We start from the raw sequence: 20373 nt of genomic DNA, 5'->3' as shown, positions 1-20373 counted from the left end.
TTTAAGTGGGAGAACTTGCACAATCGCTGGCTGACTAAATACTTTTTTTGCCCCACTGTACATTCCCAACGATGCATTTTACTTCTCTCTCAAAAATAGCCGGGCGATGTCACCTCGGTTCATTCCACCGAGTCCCTGTGCATGTTAGGAATCATTAATAATGAAGGAATCCTCTGCCTGTTTCTGGCGTTACCTTTCTGCTTTTGGACCGGGATTCAAGGTGCTTGAAGATCCCTCTCAAAGTCGACCTTGAGGCTTGGACTTGTTTTGAACTTTTTTCTTTCACTTACAGCTCACTTTAGCTTCTATGTCGCCCGTCAGGGAATTTCCATTTCTCTTAGACTTTTTGCGCCTCAGGTCCACAAACTGGGCAGGAAACAGGTTGAGTGCCTAACCTGTCTAATACACCGTTGGCATGCTCGTTAAGCCCTTCTACCTGTCAACCTCAATGGGAGACTCGCCAACCGTCTGCCTGCCTCTGAGGATTTTCAGCTTGGCTGCACTGGCAGACGTGGGGAGATGTTTATTCCAGCCAAATGTCTTTGGGCCTCCACAGGCAGAAAAAGTTATAAAAAAAAAAAAAAGGCACTGCTTACACATTCATTGTTGCTTATTTTCTTCACGGTAGGACTTTCCAGTGTGAGATATTGTAACTGCCACGACGATGCCAGCAGCAAGTAGGATAAGTTAGATTTCACCTTGTGTTAGGGATATGCCCATTTGTAACATTCTATATTCCATATTGTCTTGAATGCAACAACACTATGCACATGATGTACAGAAATTGTACTCAAGTAAGAGTACTGTTACTTTAGAGATTTATTAATCGAGTAAAAGTAAGGAGTAGTCACCCAAATATTTACTTGAGTAAAAGTAAAAAGTATGTTGTGAAAAAACTACTCAAGTACTGAGTAACTGATGAGTACCCTGATTACGGCAACAAATAATGCACAAAAACATAAAAATAGAAATGAGCAAATTCAGAGCCAGGAATATCTCTTAAGCAACTAAAACAATAATATATATTAAATAATAGTACTTTTGGCTTCACGGTGGCAGAGGGGTTAGTGCGTCTGCCTCACAATACGAAGCTCCTGCAGTCCTGGGTTCAAATCCAGGCTCGGGATCTTTCTGTGTGGAGTTTGCATGTTCTCCCCGTGACTGCGTGGGTTCCCTCCGGGTACTCCGGCTTCCTCCCACTTCCAAAGACATGCAACTGGGGATAGGTTGATTGGCAACACTAAATTGGCCCTAGTGTGTGAATGTTGTCTGTCTATCTGTGTTGGCCCTGCGATGAGGTGGCGACTTGTCCAGGGTGTACCCCGCCTTCCGCCCGATTGTAGCTGAGATAGGCGCCAGCGCCCCCCGCGACCCCGAAAGGGAATAAGCGGTAGAAAATGGATGAATGGATAATAGTACTTTAAAATAAAATTAAAAAATGGCACATTGAGCCACAATAACTTAACAGCACCGTAGGCTCAGTAGGCATTCATTGATTTGATTGATTGATTGATTGATTGATTAAAACTTGTATTAGTAGATTGCACAGTACAGTACATATTCCGTACAATTGACCACTAAATGGTAACACCCCAATAAGTTTTTCAACGTTTATCAATTACTTAATAAATGACCAAGTCGGGGTTATCCACCTCATATTTACATATACATACACACACATTTCATTTATACACACACATATCGTATATATATATATATATATATATATATATATACATACATTTATATATACAGTATATAATTTATATTTATTTATTTTGCCGTTTTTGTTCACATGTTGAAGGTGTTTTAATGAATATACATGCATGTTTAACATATAAATTCCTATCTTTTATGAAGACAAGAATATAAGTTGGTGTATTACCTGATTCTGATGACTTGCATTGATTGGAATCAGACGTCCACGTTTTCAAATGGAGGAGAAAAAAAGTTCTTCTTTTCTGTCTAATACCACATGAAAGTCGTTGGTTTTTGGCATCTTATTTGTCCAGCTTCCGTATTCGTTTTTATACACTTTACAAGAAATACATTGGCGGCAAACTCCGTAGTTTGCTAGCTTTCTTTGCGCTGACTCTTATTTTGTTAGCGCAGGCGCGATGGAGCGGCGCTTTTATTGTGAAGACAGGAACTGTGCGATCAGTCTTTAGGCTTTTGACGGGAAGTACGGTTGAAATAAAAAGTGTCTTTTTTCCTTTACACTTTTGATTGATTGAAACTTTTATTTTTAGATTGCACAGTACAGTACATATTCCGTACAATTGACCACTAAATGCTAACACCCCAATAAGTTTGTCAACATGTTTAAGTCGGGTTTTACGTATCACGGTCATGTGACCGCCTGGCTCTGTTTGATTGGTCCAATGTCACCAGTGACTGCATGTGATTGGTGAAACGCAGGCATGCGTAGTTCCTACTTTGAAGCTCTGTCATTAACCAAAACATACATTTATAGATCGATATAAAAAAGTAGCGAGTAGCGAGCTGAATGCAGATAAATGGAGCGGAGTAAAAGTAGCGTTTCTTCTCTATAAATATACTCAAGTAAAAGTAAAAGTATGTTGCATAAAAACTACTCGTAGAAGTACAATTTAACCCCAAAGTTACTCAAGTAAATGTAACGGAGTAAATGTAGCGCGTTACTACCCACCTCTGCTTATGAGAATTAAGTTATAACAAGGTATGCTTTCATTTTTGTTTGTAATAGGATAGTCAATATTTTTTGTACATACAATAATCATATAACAACTCACCAATGACATTTATTTATTATTTGTATTTTAAATAATAGTGGTTCGGGTATCTGGTCTGGATGCCACCCGAATGCCTCCCTAGGGATGTGTTTAGGGCACGTCCAGCCAGTAGGAGGCCACGGGGAAGACCCAGGACACGTTGGGAAGACTATGTCTCCCGGCTGGCCTGGGAACGCCTCGGGATCCCCCGGAAAGAGCTAGACAAAGTGGCTGGGGAGAGGGAAGTCTGGGTTTCCCTGCTTAGGCTGTTGCCCCCGCGACCCGACCTCGGATAAGCGGAAGATGATGGATGGATGGATGATTGTATGTTCTTGATTATGGTTAGCTTAAAGCATATAGTCTATGTTAATTAGGGAGAGCATTTACTTTTTTATTTAATTTATTTAAATAATCAATTACTCATACATATATATACCTATAAAAATATGTATACAGATACGTATATATATATATATATATATATATATATATACGTATATACGCGGTATAGCTCGGTTGGTAGAGTGGCCGTGCCAGCAACTTGAGGGTCGCAGGTTCATTTCCCGCTTCCGCCATCCTAGTCACTGCCGTTGTGTCCTTGGGCAAGACACTTTACCCACCTGCTCCCAGTGCCACCCACACTGGTTTAAATGTAACTTAGATATTGGGTTTCACTATGTAAAGTGCTTTGAGTCACTAGAGAAAAGCGCTATATAAATATAATTCACTTCACTATATATCCATCCATCCATTTTCTACCGCTTATTCCCTTTCGGGGTCGCGGGGGGCGCTGGCGCCTATCTCAGCTACAATCGGGCGGAAGGCGGGGTACACCCTGGACAAGTCGCCACCTCATCGCAGGGCCAACACAGATAGACAGACCACATTCACACACTAGGGCCAATTTAGTGTTGCCAATCAACCTATCCCCAGGTGCATGTCTTTGGAGGTGGGAGGAAGCCGGAGTACCCGGAGGGAACCCACGCATTCACGGGGAGAACATGCAAACTCCACACAGAAAGATCCCGAGCCTGGATTTGAACCCAGGACTGCAGGACCTTCGTATTGTGAGGCAGACGCACTAACCCCTCTGCCACCGTGAAGCCCTTCACTATATATATATATATATATTTCACCTTTTTTTCTTTGGTACATAACTCCACATGTGTTCATATGTGTGTATATATATATATATATATATATATATATATATATATATATATATATACAGATTTCACCTTTTTTTCTTTGGTACATAACTCCACGTGTTCATTCATAGTTTTGATGCGTTCAATGACAATCTACAATGTAAATAGTTATGAAAATAAAGAAAACGCATTGATATATATATATATATATATATATATATATATATATATATATATATATATATATATATATATATATATAAAATAAAAAGGTGATCCATCGTCTCCGTGTTATGTTTGTTTGATAGACAGTACTATTTTTACTGTTTTCCAAGTGTAAATACTTTCACTAAAATCTGGACTTTTAACCCGTTATCAATTTTTACATTGTTTTTATGGCTACATTGGAATCACTATACAGACTTTTCTATTTACAAACTCTGTTCAAGTACCAATGTTCATTAAAAAAAAAAATTTTATAAATAAATTAAAAGTAATCAATATGTTTTACTTGATAAAGCTTGATAGAAGGCAACAGTTAACATGGGAACAATTTAACTGTTTGCAGTTTAGACAGTTTTTTAGATATCAAAACTGTCACACCCAGGAAATCATGCTTTGTTTTGGTCATGTTATGTCTTGTTTTTTGGACATTCAGTTCTTGCGTTTGCACTTCCTTGTTTTCTTTGTTTCCATGACTACTCATTAATTTTCACCTGGCCCTCATGTCACTCCCAGGTCCTCAGTTCTCACACCTGCTGGTTACTGTTAGTATTTAAGCCACAGTTGCCAAGTATTCAGTCTGGCAATTTGACCTTCCTACATATAAAAAAACGAAAAGAACTATCTGTATTACCAGTCCTCCTCGTAAGCAGCCGCCCTGCCAACACCCACACACTCCGTCACTAGCCCTGTGGTGCACTCGCAGTCTGAACTCACAAAACTCCTTGACTTTAGCGGTTTAGCTCGGTTGGTAGAGCGGCCGTGCCAGCAACTTGAGGGTTGCAGGTTCGATTCCCGCTTCCGCCATCCTAGTCACTGCCGTTGTGTCCATTGGCAAGACACTTTACCCACCTGCTCCCAGTGCCACCCACACTGGTTTGAATGTAACTTAGATATTGAATTTCACTATGTTAAGCGCTTTGAGTCACTAGAGAAAAGCGCTATATAAATATAATTCACTTTAACAGCCAGGTCGCTACAGTAATCAGGGGTAGAAAAAAATAGAACCAACTCTAACGTCAGCAAATTTTCTTGGCTCGTAGCACAAGGGAGAGAAGAGGAGAAAGTAGCGTCCTGATTGTTTCAAACAATACGTTGATTGTCCATACTTTCCTCTTTTTCTTTGGACTCATTAAACTACCAAAACTTTACACATTTTGTAAAAAGGTTAAAAAAAAAAGAAATAAAGTAGCACAGTACCTAACGACAAAAAATGTGCACTCGTGATCGACATACTTGCCAACCTTGAGACCTCTGAAGTCGGGAGATGGGGGTGGGGGGGGGGGTTGGTCGTAGCGGGGAGTGTATATTGTAGCGTTCTGCAAGAGTTAGTGCTGTAAAGGGTTTTGGGTATTTGTTCTGTTGTGTTTATGTTGTGTTACGGTGCGGATGTTCTCCCGAAATGTGTTTGTCATTCTTGTTTGGTGTGGGTTCACAGTGTGGCGCATATTTGTAACAGTGGTAAAGTTGTTTATCAGTCAATCAATGTTTACTTATATAGCCCTAAATCGCTAGTGTCTCAAAGGGCTGCACAAACCACTACGACATCCTCGGTAGGCCCACATAAGGGCAAGGAAAACTCACACCCAGTGGGACGTCGGTGACAATGATGACTATAAGAACCTTGGAGAGGAGGAAAGCAATGGATGTCGAGCGGGTCTAACATGATACTGTGAAAGTTCAATCCATAATGGATCCAACACAGCCGCGAGAGTCCAGTCCAAAGCGGATCCAACACAGCAGCGAGAGTCCCGTTCACAGTGGAGCCAGCAGGAAACCATCCCAAGTGGAGGCGGATCAGCAGCGCAGTGATGTCCCCAGCCGATACACAGGCAAGCAGTACATGGCCACCGGATCGGACCGGACACCCTCCACAAGGGAGAGTGGGACATAGGAGAAAAAGAAAAGAAACGGCAGATCAACTGGTCGAAAAAAGGGAGTCTATTTAAAGGCTAGAGTATACAAATGAGTTTTAAGGTGAGCCTTAAATGCTTCTACTGAGGTAGCATCTCGAACTTTTACCGGGAGGGCATTCCAGAGTACTGGAGCCCGAAATGAAAACGCTCTATAGCCCGCAGACTTTTTTGGGGCTTTGGGAATCACTAATAAGCCGGAGTCCTTTGAACGCAGATTTCTTGCCGGGACATATGGTACAATACAATCGGCAAGATAAGATGGAGCTAGACTGTGTAGTATTTTATACGTAAGTAGTAAAACCTTAAAGTCACATCTTAAGTGCACAGGAAGCCAGTGCAGGTGAGCCAGTACAGGTGTAATGTGATCAAACTTTCTTGTTCTTGTCAAAAGTATAGCAGCCGCATTTTGTACCAACTGTAATCTTTTAATGCTAGACATGGGGAGACCCGAAAATAATACGTTACAGTAATCGAGACGAGACGTAACAAACGCATAAATAATGATCTCAGCGTCTTTAGTGGACAGAATGGAGCGAATTTTAGCGATATTACGGAGATGAAAGAAGGCCGTTTTAGTAACGCTTTCAATGTGTGACTCAAAGGAGAGAGTTGGGTCAAAGATAATACCCAGATTCTTTACCGTGTCGCCTTGATTAATTGTTTGGTTGTCAAATGTTAGAGTTGTATCATTAAATAGAGGTCGGTGTCTAGCAGGACCGATAATCAGCATTTCCGTTTTTTTGGCGTTGAGTTGCAAAAAGTTAGCGGACATCCATTGTTTAATTTCATTAAGACACGCCTCCAGCTGACTACAATCCGGCGTGTTGGTCAGCTTTAGGGGCATGTAGAGTTGGGTGTCATCAGCATAACAGTGAAAGCTAATACCGTATTTGCGTATGATGTCACCTAGCGGCAGCATGTAGATGCTGAAGAGTGCAGGGCCAAGGACCGAACCCTGGGGAACGCCACACGTATGGCTGTTGACCAAGTATGCGTTGCATTAACTTGTGTGCGCCTACATTATGTTTGAATGGATGACAAGCGGACGTAGAGACAGGTTGTAGAGTGCGCTAAAGGCATTGTGTAGTTGAAAATCGGGAGGGGCACTGAAATTTGTGAGGGTTGGCAAGTATGGTGATCGATAACCTGCTCACAATGGCTGTGCTGCTGGGCACAAAATGGCTGCTGCGCTACAAGGCATACAATGGGTGAGTGAAATGTCCGTAAAATGAGACAAGGTTCGTATACCAAAGCAAATTGAGGTTCCACTGTATGATTCTGCACATTCCAGCAGTGACAATATTTTAACCCATTCACTTTCATGTCTTATCACCTATTTTTCGGGCGACAGCCCATCTGTTTTTGTCAATGTCTTTTTAAGTTATGAAGAGAACGGTTACCCTGATATTTCAGGCTTTCATTCCGAGCTGACAAAAATGACCGCTGTCCCTGCAGTCACCCTGCATCGTTAGCGCGGAGCCGAAGCTTCGCCCTCCTGTGTTAGCGGTTGGCTGGGAACATCAGTCTTTGGCTCTCTGATTTGTTTTCCCTGACTTGGCTGGCTGGGATCTTCCTGAGTCTCATCCACGCTCACGCAGCCGAGCTGGCCATGGCGAGCACAGCTGCCTGGCTTTCTGGCGACTATCATAGAGTGACTTGTGCTCTCCCACTTGCTTCCAATGCATAATTGAAGTGCCTGGGAGTTGTTACCGCTTGAAGAGTCTTGTTGGGTTAGCGAGGAACGGCAGAATTGGTCAGGGGCATCCAATACTGCTTCTTCTGCCATTTTTTTTTTTTAAAGATATTCTTTTGTGTCTTGTCCTCGGAGTTCAACTATTGTCAGGTGTGGAAGATGTGCTTATGTCAGCCCAGACGTCACATATAGCTAAGGACAAGCAGAGAAAGGCTTGGCCGTCTTCAATCCTTTCAGCGCCAATTGATTTCTGGTCATGCCTTGGTGGTTTGGACCTGCCGGCCTGTTCAGGAGAGAAGAAGCGAGCAAGTCCCCCATTGTGATAACACCCTTCAAAAAGGGTAATGTTGTTTAAAGGCCTACTGAGATGAGATTTTCTTATTTAAACGGGGATAGCAGATCCATTCTATGTGTCATACTTGATCGATATTGCCATATTTTTGCTGAAAGGATTTAGTAGAGAACATCGAGGATAAAGTTCGCAACTTTTGGTCGCTAATAAAAAAGCCCTGCCTGTACCGGAAGTAGCAGACGATGTGCGCGTGACGTCACGGGTTGTAGGGCTCCTCACATCTGAACATTGTTTACAATCATAGCCAGCAGCAGCTAAAGCTATTCGGACCGAGAAAGTGACAATTCCCCCATTAATTTGAGCGAGGATGAAAGATTCGTGGATGAGGAAATTTAGAGTGAAGGACTAGAGAAAAACAAAAGAAAGATGTTATTAGACACATTTACCTAAGATCATTCTGGAAAATCCCTTATCTGCTTTTTGTGTTGCTAGTGTTTTAGTGAGATTAAATAGTACCTGAAAGTCGGAGGGAAGTCTCTGAGGGATGTCACGGCAGCTGCAGCAGGACGGAAGCTCCGCTGATGTCTCCGGTAAGAGGCGACTTATTACCACCATTTTCTCACAGAAAACTGCCGGTTGACATGTGGTCGGGATCCATGTTGGCTTGACCGCTCTGATCCATAGTAAAGCTTCATCTTCGGGAATTTTAAACAAGGAAACACCGGCTGCGTTTTTGTGGCTAAAGGCTAAAAGCTTCCCACCTCCATCCTTCTACTTTATAGTCTCCATTATTAATTGAAGAAATTGCAAAAGATTCAGCAACACAGATGTCCAGAATACTGTGTAATTATGCGATTAAAGCAGACTACTTATAGCTTGGATCGGGCTGGAAAATAATGTCCGCTACAACCGGTGACGTCAAACGCACGCGTCATCATACCACAACATTTTCAACACGACACTTCGCGGGAAATTTAAAATTGCGATTTAGTAAACTAAAAAGGCCGTATTGGCATGTGTTGCAATGTTAATATTTCATCATTGATATATAAACTATCAGACTGCGTGGTCGCTAGTAGTGGCTTTCAGTAGGCCTTTAAATGCTGAAAAAAATCACAATATTACCTCTTTAATGCAAGCATTTTAACTGTTATGGTAGCACTAAGTATTAGCAAAATAACACCAAGTAGCAATATCCATCACCTTCAGTTTTATATCTACAACATGAAGTTAAAATGCCAGATCCATCCATCCATCCATCTTCTTCCGCTTATCCGAGGTCGGGTCGCGGGGGCAACAGCCTAAGCAGGGAAACCCAGACTTCCCTCTCCCCAGCCACTTCGTCTAGCTCTTCCCGGGGGATCCCGAGGCGTTCCCAGGCCAGCCGGGAGACATAGTCTTCCCAACGTGTCCTGGGTCTTCCCCGTGGCCTCCTACCGGTTGGACGTGCCCTAAACACCTCCCTAGGGAGGCGTTCGGGTGGCATCCTGACCAGATGCCCGAACCACCTCATCTGGCTCCTCTCGATGTGGAGGAGCAGCGGCTTTACTTTGAGTTCCTCCCGGATGGCAGAGCTTCTCACCCTATCTCTAAGGGAGAGCCCCGCCACACGGCGGAGGAAACTCATTTCGGCCGCTTGTACCCGTGATCTTATCCTTTCGGTCATGACCCAAAGCTCATGACCATAGGTGAGGATGGGAACGTAGATTGACCGGTAAATTGAGAGCTTTGCCTTCCGGCTCAGCTCCTTCTTCACTACAACGGATCGGTACAACGTCCGCATTGCTGAAGACGCCGCACCAATCCGCCTGTCGATCTCACGATCCACTCTTCCCCCACTCGTGAACAAGACTCCTAGGTACTTGAACTCCTCCACTTGGGGCAGGGTCTCCTCCCCAACCCGGAGATGGCATTCCACCCTTTTCCGGGCGAGAACCATGGACTCGGACTTGGAGGTGCTGATTCTCATTCCGGTCGCTTCACACTCGGCTGCGAACCGATCCAGTGAGAGCTGAAGATCCCGGTCAGATGAAGCCATCAGGACCACATCATCTGCAAAAAGCAGAGACCTAATCCCGTGGTCACCAAACCGTAACCCCTCAACGCCTTGACTGCGCCTAGAAATTCTGTCCATAAAAGTTATGAACAGAATCGGTGACAAAGGACAGCCTTGGCGGAGTCCAACCCTCACTGGAAATGTGTCCGACTTACTGCCAGCAATGCGGACCAAGCTCTGGCACTGATCATACAGGGAGCGGACCGCCACAGTAAGACAGTCCGATACCCCATACTCTCTGAGCACTCCCCACAGGACTTCCCGAGGGACACGGTCGAATGCCTTCTCCAAGTCCACAAAGCACATGTAGACTGGTCGGGCAAACTCCCATGCACCCTCAAGAACCCTGCCGAGAGTATAGAGCTGGTCCACAGTTCCACGACCAGGACGAAAACCACACTGTTCCTCCTGAATCCGAGGTTCGACTATCCGGCGTAGCCTCCTCTCCAGTACACCTGAATAAACCTTACCGGGAAGGCTGAGTGTGATCCCACGATAGTTGGAACACACCCTCCGGTCCCCCTTCTTAAAGAGAGGAACCACCACCCCGGTCTGCCAATCCAGAGGTACCGCCCCCGATGTCCACGCGATGCCAGATATAAGTTAAAACTGTAAGATTATTTATATTAGAAATGGCAACAGCGGATGCTGCACAACAAGAGGATAGAGAAAAAGAAGGAGTTTATTGGCTACATCACCGGACTACTATGGCTGAGGCACGCAAAACACTTTAGGTAAAACTTTAAGATGTACGGATAATCCGCTGCCTACAAATGTTTCTGTTTGGGATGTAGTACCAGGAAGCTACTTATGCCGACAGAGAAATCATCAATGCACAGATCTAAGTGCTTAAAGGGGATTTATGATGATATTTAAACCTACATTTTAAACACTTCCTTCTGGTCCAGATTATATGTATTGGATATGCTTTGATGTACATTTTGCTTGACAGTCACTTTTATAACAAGTTTTTCTTTTTTTATCTGTCTGCAAGATTTTTTGATTATGTAAGCATTCCAAGATCGCAAAGGAAACCAGGCATAACCCTCTCCAAAATTTTGATTTTTTTGCAATAATTACAATACGTACTGCAAAAACTGAAATCTAAGTAAGATTAAATATCTTAAATAAGGCTGATAACTGCTTATTTTATGTCTGAAAAGATAATTCTTCTCTTTAGAGTCTTGTACTTGTTTTACGGGTTTTGGTCTAAAATGATCTCAGTAAGATATTAGACTTAGACTTAGACAAACTTTAATGATCCACAAGGGACATTGTTCAACACAGTAGCTTAGTTACAATGATGGAAAGTGTAAGGATGGAAAGGACAATGCAGGTATAAATAGACTAGGTATAGCAATTTAAAATATAACATATCTGCAAATATATACAATATATACTTAATATGTGTACAGTATATTATATATAAAGATATAATATGTCTATAACATATATACAATATATACCAATACAATATATACAATATATTACAGCTTGTTGCTGAGATTTTATGACCTATATTGAGTAAAGCAATCTTGGAACTGGAATATTAACTGTTGCAAAGCTGTGTGATCAACACTCACAAATATAAAACTACGGTTTTAAAGGGGAACATTATCAGCAGACCTATGTAAGCGTCAATATATACCTTGATGGTGCAGAAAAAAGACCATCTATTTTTTTAACCGATTTCCGAACTCTAAATGGGTGAATTTTGGCGAATTAAACGCCTTTCTGTTTATCGCGCTGGAGGCGATGACGTCAGAATGTGACGTCGCCGAGGTAACACAACATACATTTTCATTTTCAACACATTACAAACACCGGGTCTCAGCTCTGTTATTTTCCGTTTTTTTGACTATTTTTTGGAATGTTGGAGATATCATGCCTCGTCGGTGTGTTGTCGGAAGATGTAACACTAACAGGGAGGGATTCAAGTTGCACCACTGGCCCGAAGATGCCAAAGTGGCAAGAAATCTGCCGCCAGACCCCCATTGAATGTGCCAGAGTGTCTCCACATTTGACCGTCGATGCTAAGGCAGACATGGCACAGAGATGTATGGATAACCTGCGGATGCATTTGCAACGATAGTCAACAAAATCACAAAGGTGAGTTTTGTTGATGTTGACTGCCAGCTAATTGATGCTAATATGCTACGCTAAACGATGCTAACATGCTATTTACCCGCGGTGCTAAAGCAGACATGGCACAGAGATGTATGGATAACCTGCAGATGCATTTGCAACTATATTACGTTTCCTTCCACCCACATTTAATGCGAAAAAAACACTTACCAATCGACGGATTTAAGTATCTCCAGTGTCACAAGATGGGAAAGTCCTGATCGTTTGGTCCGCACATTTTACCGGCGATGCTAACGCAGCTATTCGGCCATGCTATGGCTATGAATAGCGTCAATAGCTATTTGCTCAATAGCTTAAGTTTCTTCTTCAATATTTTCATACTCCAGCCATCTGTTTCAATACATGCGTAATCTGTTGAATCGCTTAAGTCGCTGAAATCCGAGTTTGAATCCGAGCTAATGTCGCTATATCTTGCTGTGGTATTCCCATTGTTTGTTTACATTGGCAGCACTGTATGACGTCACAGGGAAATGGCCAGTGTCTTCGCAGAGGGCCGAAAATAAGGCACTTTAAAGCTTTATTTAGGGATATTCCGAGACCGGTAAAATTTTGAAAAAAACTTCAAAAAATACAACAAGCCACTGGGAACTGATTTTTTATTGTTTTTAACCCTTTTGAAATTGTGCTAATGTTCCCCTTTAAAGTAACAATTTCTTATTTCAAGCATGAAAAAAAAAGAATTTGACACAATTGTGTCTCATATTAAAACAGATGACAGCCAAAAGGAATTTGCTGTTTTATTTTCAATGAAACAATAGAAGTTACGTACTCACTTAGTAGTGCACTTGTTATTAGTGAGAATATACTTTATTTTAAGGTAAGTTTTGGTTCATTGAGGTTAGCTAATTTTGCTTGTTTTGGAAAGTCTTGAAAAGTCCAATAGTCTTGTTCTATTGGCAGATAATTTTGCTTAGTTCAAATAAAATACCACAAATTTTTTTTTTTTTTAATTCTTGTTTTTGAACACTGACTTTTTGCAGTGCGGGGGGTGGGATGTGGAGGGGGGGGGGGGGGTTTAGGTTTGGTTAATATCAGCACTTCAGTCATCAACAATTGCATCATCTGAGAAATGGACATTGAAACATTGTAGGTCTGAAACGGTGGCATTGTTGTGTGTGAACACGGATAAAGTTAGGTGTGATTTACCCTGGACAACCTTATCCGGTAATGTGTTGAAAGCAATTGTTGGATCACCTGTCTATTTAATAACAAAGCCAAATTGACTAGAACTATCTGAATTAATGGTCCTCCTCGCATGCAGCCGCCCTGCCAACACCCACACACTCTGTCACTAGCCCTGTGGTGCATTCACAGTCTGAAATCACAAAACTCCTTGACTTTAACAAGCAGGTCGCTACAATGATCAGGAGTAAAAAATATAAAAAAAATCAACTCTACCTTCTCAGCAAATTTTCTTGGCTTACAGCAGAAGGGAGAGAAGAGGAGAAAGTAGCGTCTTGAATGTTTCAAACAATACATCGATTGTCCATACTTTCTTTTTTTCTTTGGACTCATTAAATTAGCAAAACTTTACACATTTTGTACACAGAGGAGAAGAGCTCCTGTAAGAACCAACATCCTCTGTCGTGGACATTTGCGTTTTGCATTCAGGGACACGGTATATTTTACCGAAATACAGGCTGGTTCCCAGGATCTTAGACCAGATGCACTTGACATCATGAAAAATGTAATTATCCATAGAGGAAAGAGCAGGCGCTCATAGAAAGCAGCATGTTGTGTGATTCTGTCAGGACCCCAGTGAGCGAATGAAACTTTAACCGTGCAGATATTGCTTTTATATCGCACGCCCCTGCCTCTGTCTCTTTGAATCCATGCTGTGTTTATTCTGAGGCTGAAAGCACCGGTTTCCCTAAGCCACCAGTGCAGATCCTGTGAATAATTCACTTGTTATACAATTTACATTGGCGTTACATTATTCACAGAGGAACGACAGGGATTCCCCTAGCAAGTCAAGGGCAGACTGGGGCGGTGGAATTTTATTCTAATCGAATGCTGCGTTTCTTGCCGACTTGGGTCGAATCAATATTGGATTTCTGAAGACGTATATCAACATTGGAAAAGGTAATAAGCATCATGAGTAAGCCTTGGTATGCCTACTGTTGTCTCCCTACAGTATATACAGTGAGGTAAGGAAGTATTTAGTCAGCCAGCGATTGTGCAAGTTCTCCCACTTAAAAAGATGACGGAGGTCTGTAATTTTCATCATAGGTACACTTCAACCGTGAGAGACAGAATCAATCAATCAATATTTAATTATATAGCCCCAAATCACAAATGTCTCAAAGGACTGCACAAATCATTACGACTACAACATCCTCGGAAGAACCCACAAAAGGGCAAGGAAAACTCACACCCAGTGGGCAGGGAGAATTCACATCCAGTGAGACGCCAGTGACAATGCTGACTATGAGAAACCTTGGAGAGGACCTCAGATGTGGGCAACCCCCCCCCCTCTAGGGGACCGAAAGCAATGGATGTCGAGCGGGTCTAACATGATACTGTGAAAGTTCAATCCATAGTGGCTCCAAGACAGCAGTGAGAGTCCCGTCCACAGGAAACCATCTCAAGCGGATCAGCAGCGTAGAGATGTCCCCAACCGATACAGGCGAGCGGTCCATCCTGGGTCCCGACGAGCGGTCCATCCTGGGTCTCGACTCTGGACAGTCAGTACTTCATCCATGGTCATCGGACCGGACCCCCTCCACAAGGGAGGGGGGGACATAGGAGAAAGAAAAGAAGCGGCAGATCAACTGGTCTAAAAAGGTCTATTTAAAGGCTAGAGTATACAGATGAGTTTTAAGATGAGACTTAAATGCTTCTACTGAGGTAGCATCTCGAACTGTTACCGGGAGGGCATTCCAGAGTACTGGAGCCCGAACGGAAAACGCTCTATAGCCCGCAGACTTTTTTTGGGCTCTAGGAATCACTAATAAGCCGGAGTCTTTTGAACGCAGATTTCTTGCCGGGACATATGGTACAATACAATCGTCAAGATAGGCTGGAGCTAGACCGTGTAGTATTTTATACGTAAGTAGTAAAACCTTAAAGTCACATCCTAAGTGCACAGGAAGCCAGTGCAGGTGAGCCAGTACAGGCGTAATGTGATCAAACTTTCTTGTTCTTGTCAAAAGTCTAGCAGCCGCATTTTGTACCAACTGTAATCTTTTAATGCTAGACATGGGGAGACCCGAAAATAATACGTTACAGTAATCGAGACGAGACGTAACAAACGCATGGATAATGATCTCGGCGTCTTTAGTGGACAAAATGGAGCGAATTTTAGCGATATTACGGATGTGGAAAAAAAATCCAGGAATTCACATTGTAGGAATTTTAAAGAATTTATTTGTAAATTATGGTGGAAAATAAGTATTTGGTCAACCATTCCAAGCTTTCATTGATGGAAGGAGGGTTTGGCTCAAAATCGCACGATACATGGCCCCATTCATTCTTTCCTTAACACGGATCAATCGTCCTGTCCCCTTAGCACAGGGGTGTCGAACTCAAACACAGAGTGGAGCAAAATTCTAAACTGAACAAAGCCGCGGGCCAAAGTTGAACAAATTAACCTTTTAATAGGGACCCAAACAAGTTTTGCATTGAATATTGAACAAGCAAGGCTTATATAACTTTATAGTGACATGCAAAATCGAGTTTTGTTGGTAGCGGGGGTGTATATTGTAGCGTCCCGAAAGAGTTAGCGCTGCAAGGGGTTCTGGGTATTTGTTCTGTTGTGTTTATGTTGCGTTACGGTGCGTTTGTGTTTGTCATTCTTGTTTGGTGTGGGTTCGCAGTGTGGTGTAACAGTCTTAAAGTTGTTTATGCGGCCACCCTCAGTGTGACGTGTATGGCTGTTGACCAAGTATGCATTGCATTTACTTGTGTGTGTGTAGAAGCCGCATATTTTACGTGACTGGGCCGGCACGCAGTTGTATGGAGGAAAAGCGGACGTGACGACAGGTTGTAGAGGATGCTAAAAGCAGTACCTTTAAGGCACGCCCCCAATTTTGTTGTCCGGGTGGAAATTCGGGAGAATGGTTGCCCCGGGAGATTTTCGGGGGGAGGGCACTGAAATTTGGGATTCTCCTGAAAAAATCGGGAGGGTTGGCAAGTATGAGAATTACCGTTGAATGTGGTGATACACCAGCACCGGCGGGCCAGCTTTAATGTTAATTTATTATTGCCTAAAGGGCCAAATGAAATTACACGGCAAGCCAATTTTGGCCCACGGGCTAGAGTTTGACACCCATGCCTTAGCAGAAAAACAGCCCCAAAGCATGATGTTTCCACCCCCATGCTTCACAGTAGGTATGGTGTTCTTGGGATGCAACTCACTATTCTTCTTCCTCCAAACACGACGAGTTGAGTTTATACCAAAAAGTTCTATTTTGGTTTCATCTGACCACATGACATTCTCCCAATCCTCTGCTGTATCATCCATGTATCCATTTTGGTGTAAACTCAACTCGTCCTGTTTGGAGGAAGAAGAATACTGAGTTGCATCCCAAGAACACCATACCTACTGTGAAGCATGGGGGTGAAAACATCATGCTTTGGGGCTGTTTTTCTGCTAAGGGGACAGGACGATTGATCCGTGTTAAGGAAAGAATGAATGGGGCCATGTATCGTGAGATTTGGAGCCAAAACCTCAGTGAGAGCTTTGAATGGTTGACCAAATACTTATTTTCCAACATAATTTACAAATAAATTCTTTAAAATTCCTACAATGTGAATTCCTGGATTTTTTTTTGGGACATTCTGTCTCTCACAGTTGAAGTGTACCTATGATGAAAATTACAGACCTCTGTCATCATTTTAAAAGGAAGAACTTGCACAATCAATGGCTGACTAAATACTTGTTTTGCCCCACTGTATCTCTGTAAAAAAAAAATGGTGGATGTATGTCTGGGATCATGAACTGCTGTTCTGTCAGAATGAGAACAATCGATGCATCATTTGAACTGATTTGAGCTTCATGGATTTTTAGCAATTGCTGAAACATTTATTCACTTCCCAGTCTCCAATTGTACACAATTTATTTCAGAAATAAAGAACAATAAGGTGCTCAATGAATATGTTACAAACAACTGGTGCGTAAAAAATATAGTACTTACAGCAGGGGACTCAGACACACGGGCCAATCGCGACCCGCGAGACGTTATTTTGCTGTCCCCACCTTAATATGAAAGTTTAATGTTAGTGCCACCTGCAAGTTTTATCTGAATGGTGCTTGACAGCGTTGTGTTATTTGGATCCAAAATGGCTCTTTCAACGTTCTGGGTTGCCTACCCCTGCATTAGTGGAAAAGCGGCAAATAAGTGAAAGCGACAGATACGTTGCCATGTAGATGAGGGTTTTCTTACGTGCCTGGCTGCAGTCACACCGTGACACCTCTCCGTCAGTAATATCAGTCCTCGATAACTTGGAACAATTCAAACCATCATTTGTTTTTTTATTGTTTAATTGAAGTTGCCTCACATGATGAACACTGCATATATTTCTATATGACGCCGGATAACACTCCGAGAGCCGTCAATTTTTTGCGCCCGCTATCCCTGTACATTCCCGGCTATTATCCACCGACTGCCGTGTTGCTGTAGGGAGGAAAAGCGGAACGACACACATTACGGAAATAACGTTATTCTCCGTGAGTCGGCTAAATACAAATATATTCCACAACCCCAAACATGTCTTTTTCATAGCCTGCAGTGAAGAGAAAGGTTTGTGATGTGCAAAGACAATTCCTAGGAAAAGTGGGAGATGCAATATTTCTTTGTTGAGCACAGGGGCACCCCGACGTGTCTTATTTGTACAGAAAATGTTGCGGTGCACAAGGGATACAATTTGAAACGTCATTATAATACTAGACATGCTGAGGAGTATGCAACATTTTTTCAGGAAATATTTTCTTGCGGCCCAGCCGCACCCAGACTCTGCATCCAGTGGCCCCCAGGTGAAGTGAGTTTGAGACCCCTGACTTCCGGTATAAAGTAGTCTGTACACTACTGCGGCCGAGGGTGGAGTTGGCTCTCTTGGTTACTTTGTTGGGTCTGCTCCTGTCTTTGGCCATGCTCCCCCCACCGGCACAGGCCAACACAATGTATAATGGGTGTTTAAATTATGGTTGCTTGTCTATGCATGGTGCAATCGTGTGTGCGCAATATATATTATTGGTTAATTTTTTTATTTTTTTATTTTTTATTTTTTTGAACTTTTGTAGCTGTATGTAGAAATGGCACTGCTGGAGTGACAGCTGGTTGCATCATCTCTGCTCTTTTAACGTTTTCAATGTCCTTTGCGGTCTTTGATGTTTGACTCTTACACACATGTTTATGTGTGCTATGGCTATGAGGTTTGTTTTCTCTTGGCTTCGGTCTGAACCCCCTCTCCAGGGGCCCAAACCTAGACTATCTTTTTTGTTGTTGTTGTTGTTGTTGTTTTTAACCACACACTCAGCACACACGAACATATTGGTATCATCAAATCAAATGTGAAAGGTACCCACTTTGAGTATGCATTATCCATCCATCCATTTTTCTACCGCTTAGTTTCAGTAAAACAAGTCCTAAGACTGTGCATGATCAAGTTAAACAAATATTAAATATAAAGTAACTTTTTGATCAAGTGAACATGAGTTAGTATGAGCATGAATAATGAAACACACACTATATTGCCAAAACTATTTGGCCATCCATCCAAATGATCAGAATCAGGTGTCCTAATCACTTGGCCCGGCCTCAGGTGTATAAAATCAAGCACTCAGGAGCTCAGTGATTTCCAGCATGGAACTGTCATAGGATGCCACCTGTGCAACAAATACGGTGGTAAAATTTTCGCGCTCCTAAATATTCAAAGTCTACTGTCTGCTTTATTATAAGAAAATGTAAAAGTTTGGGAACAACAGCAACTCAGCCGCAAAGTGGTAGGCCACGTAAACTGACAGAGAGGGGTCAGCGGATGCTGAAGCGCATAGTGCAAAGAGGTCATCCACTTACTGCAGTCAGTTGGTAAAGAGCTCCAAACTTCATGTAACCAATTAGCCCACGTACAGTACGCAGAGAGCTTCTTGGAATGGGTTTCCATGGCCGAGCAGCTGTATCTAAGCCATACATCACCAAGTCCAATGCAAAGCGTCGGATGCAGTAGTGTAAAGCATGTTGGGGAGACGCCTATTCTGGAGTGATGACTCACAATATTTCATCTGGCGATCTGATGGACGAGTCTAGGTTTGGAGGTTGCCAAGAGAACGGTACATTTCGGACTGCATTGTGCCAAGTGTGAAATTTGGTGGAGGGGGAACCATGGTGTGGGGTTGTTTTTCAGTAGTTGAGCTTGGCCCCTTGGTTCCGGTGAAAGGACCTTTGAACGCTCAAAGATACCAAAACATTTTAGACAATTCCATGCTCCCAACCTTGTGGGAACAGTTTGGAGCAGGCCCCTTCCTCTTCCAACATGACTGTGCACCAGTGCACAAAGCAAGGATGACAGAGACTGGTGTGGATGAACTTGACTGGCCTGCACAGAGTCCTGACCTGAACCTGAGAGCCAGGCCTTCTCGACCAACATCAGTGTGCATACTTGCCAACCTTAAGACCTCTGATTTCGGGAGGTGGGGGCTGGGGGGGGCGTGGTCAGGGGTGGGGCGGAGGTGTGGTTGGGGGCGTGGTTAAGAGGGGAGTAGTATAATTCACCAAAGCGAGTATTTTAATAGATTTCGTACATATATATATATATATATAGATATATATATATATATATATATATATATATATATATATATATCAATCAGTCAATGTTTACTTATATAGCCCTAAATCACTAGTGTCTCAAAGGGCTGCACAAACCACAACACAAACCACTACGACATCCTCGGTAGGCCCACATAAGGGCAAGAAAAACTCACACCCAGTGGGACGTCGGTGACAATGATGTGTATAATATATATATATATATATATATATATATATATATATATATATATTAATGAAATACTTTACTTTCAGTGAATTCTAGCTGTATGTATTTATTTTATTGTATATATAAATAAAATAAATAGTTGAATTTCCGACGGCACCTATCAAATACACAGTAATAAAAACACAGTCGACGATGTAATATATTGGGTTGGAG

The 20373-nt window shown here is 42.5% G+C and overlaps 1 protein-coding gene across 13 annotated transcripts in view; it reads left to right on the top strand.

Annotated features, from left to right (window-relative positions):
* The window catches only part of tspan9a (tetraspanin 9a), an 818127-nt gene that overhangs the window by 704472 nt on the left and 93282 nt on the right, over positions 1 to 20373 (top strand). The gene's annotated exons all lie outside the window — the stretch shown is intronic.

The sequence above is a fragment of the Nerophis ophidion genome, linkage group LG12, assembly GCF_033978795.1.
Source record: "Nerophis ophidion isolate RoL-2023_Sa linkage group LG12, RoL_Noph_v1.0, whole genome shotgun sequence".
NCBI classification, from domain to species: domain Eukaryota; kingdom Metazoa; phylum Chordata; class Actinopteri; order Syngnathiformes; family Syngnathidae; genus Nerophis; species Nerophis ophidion.
This window is presented reverse-complemented; position numbering and strand designations above follow the sequence as displayed.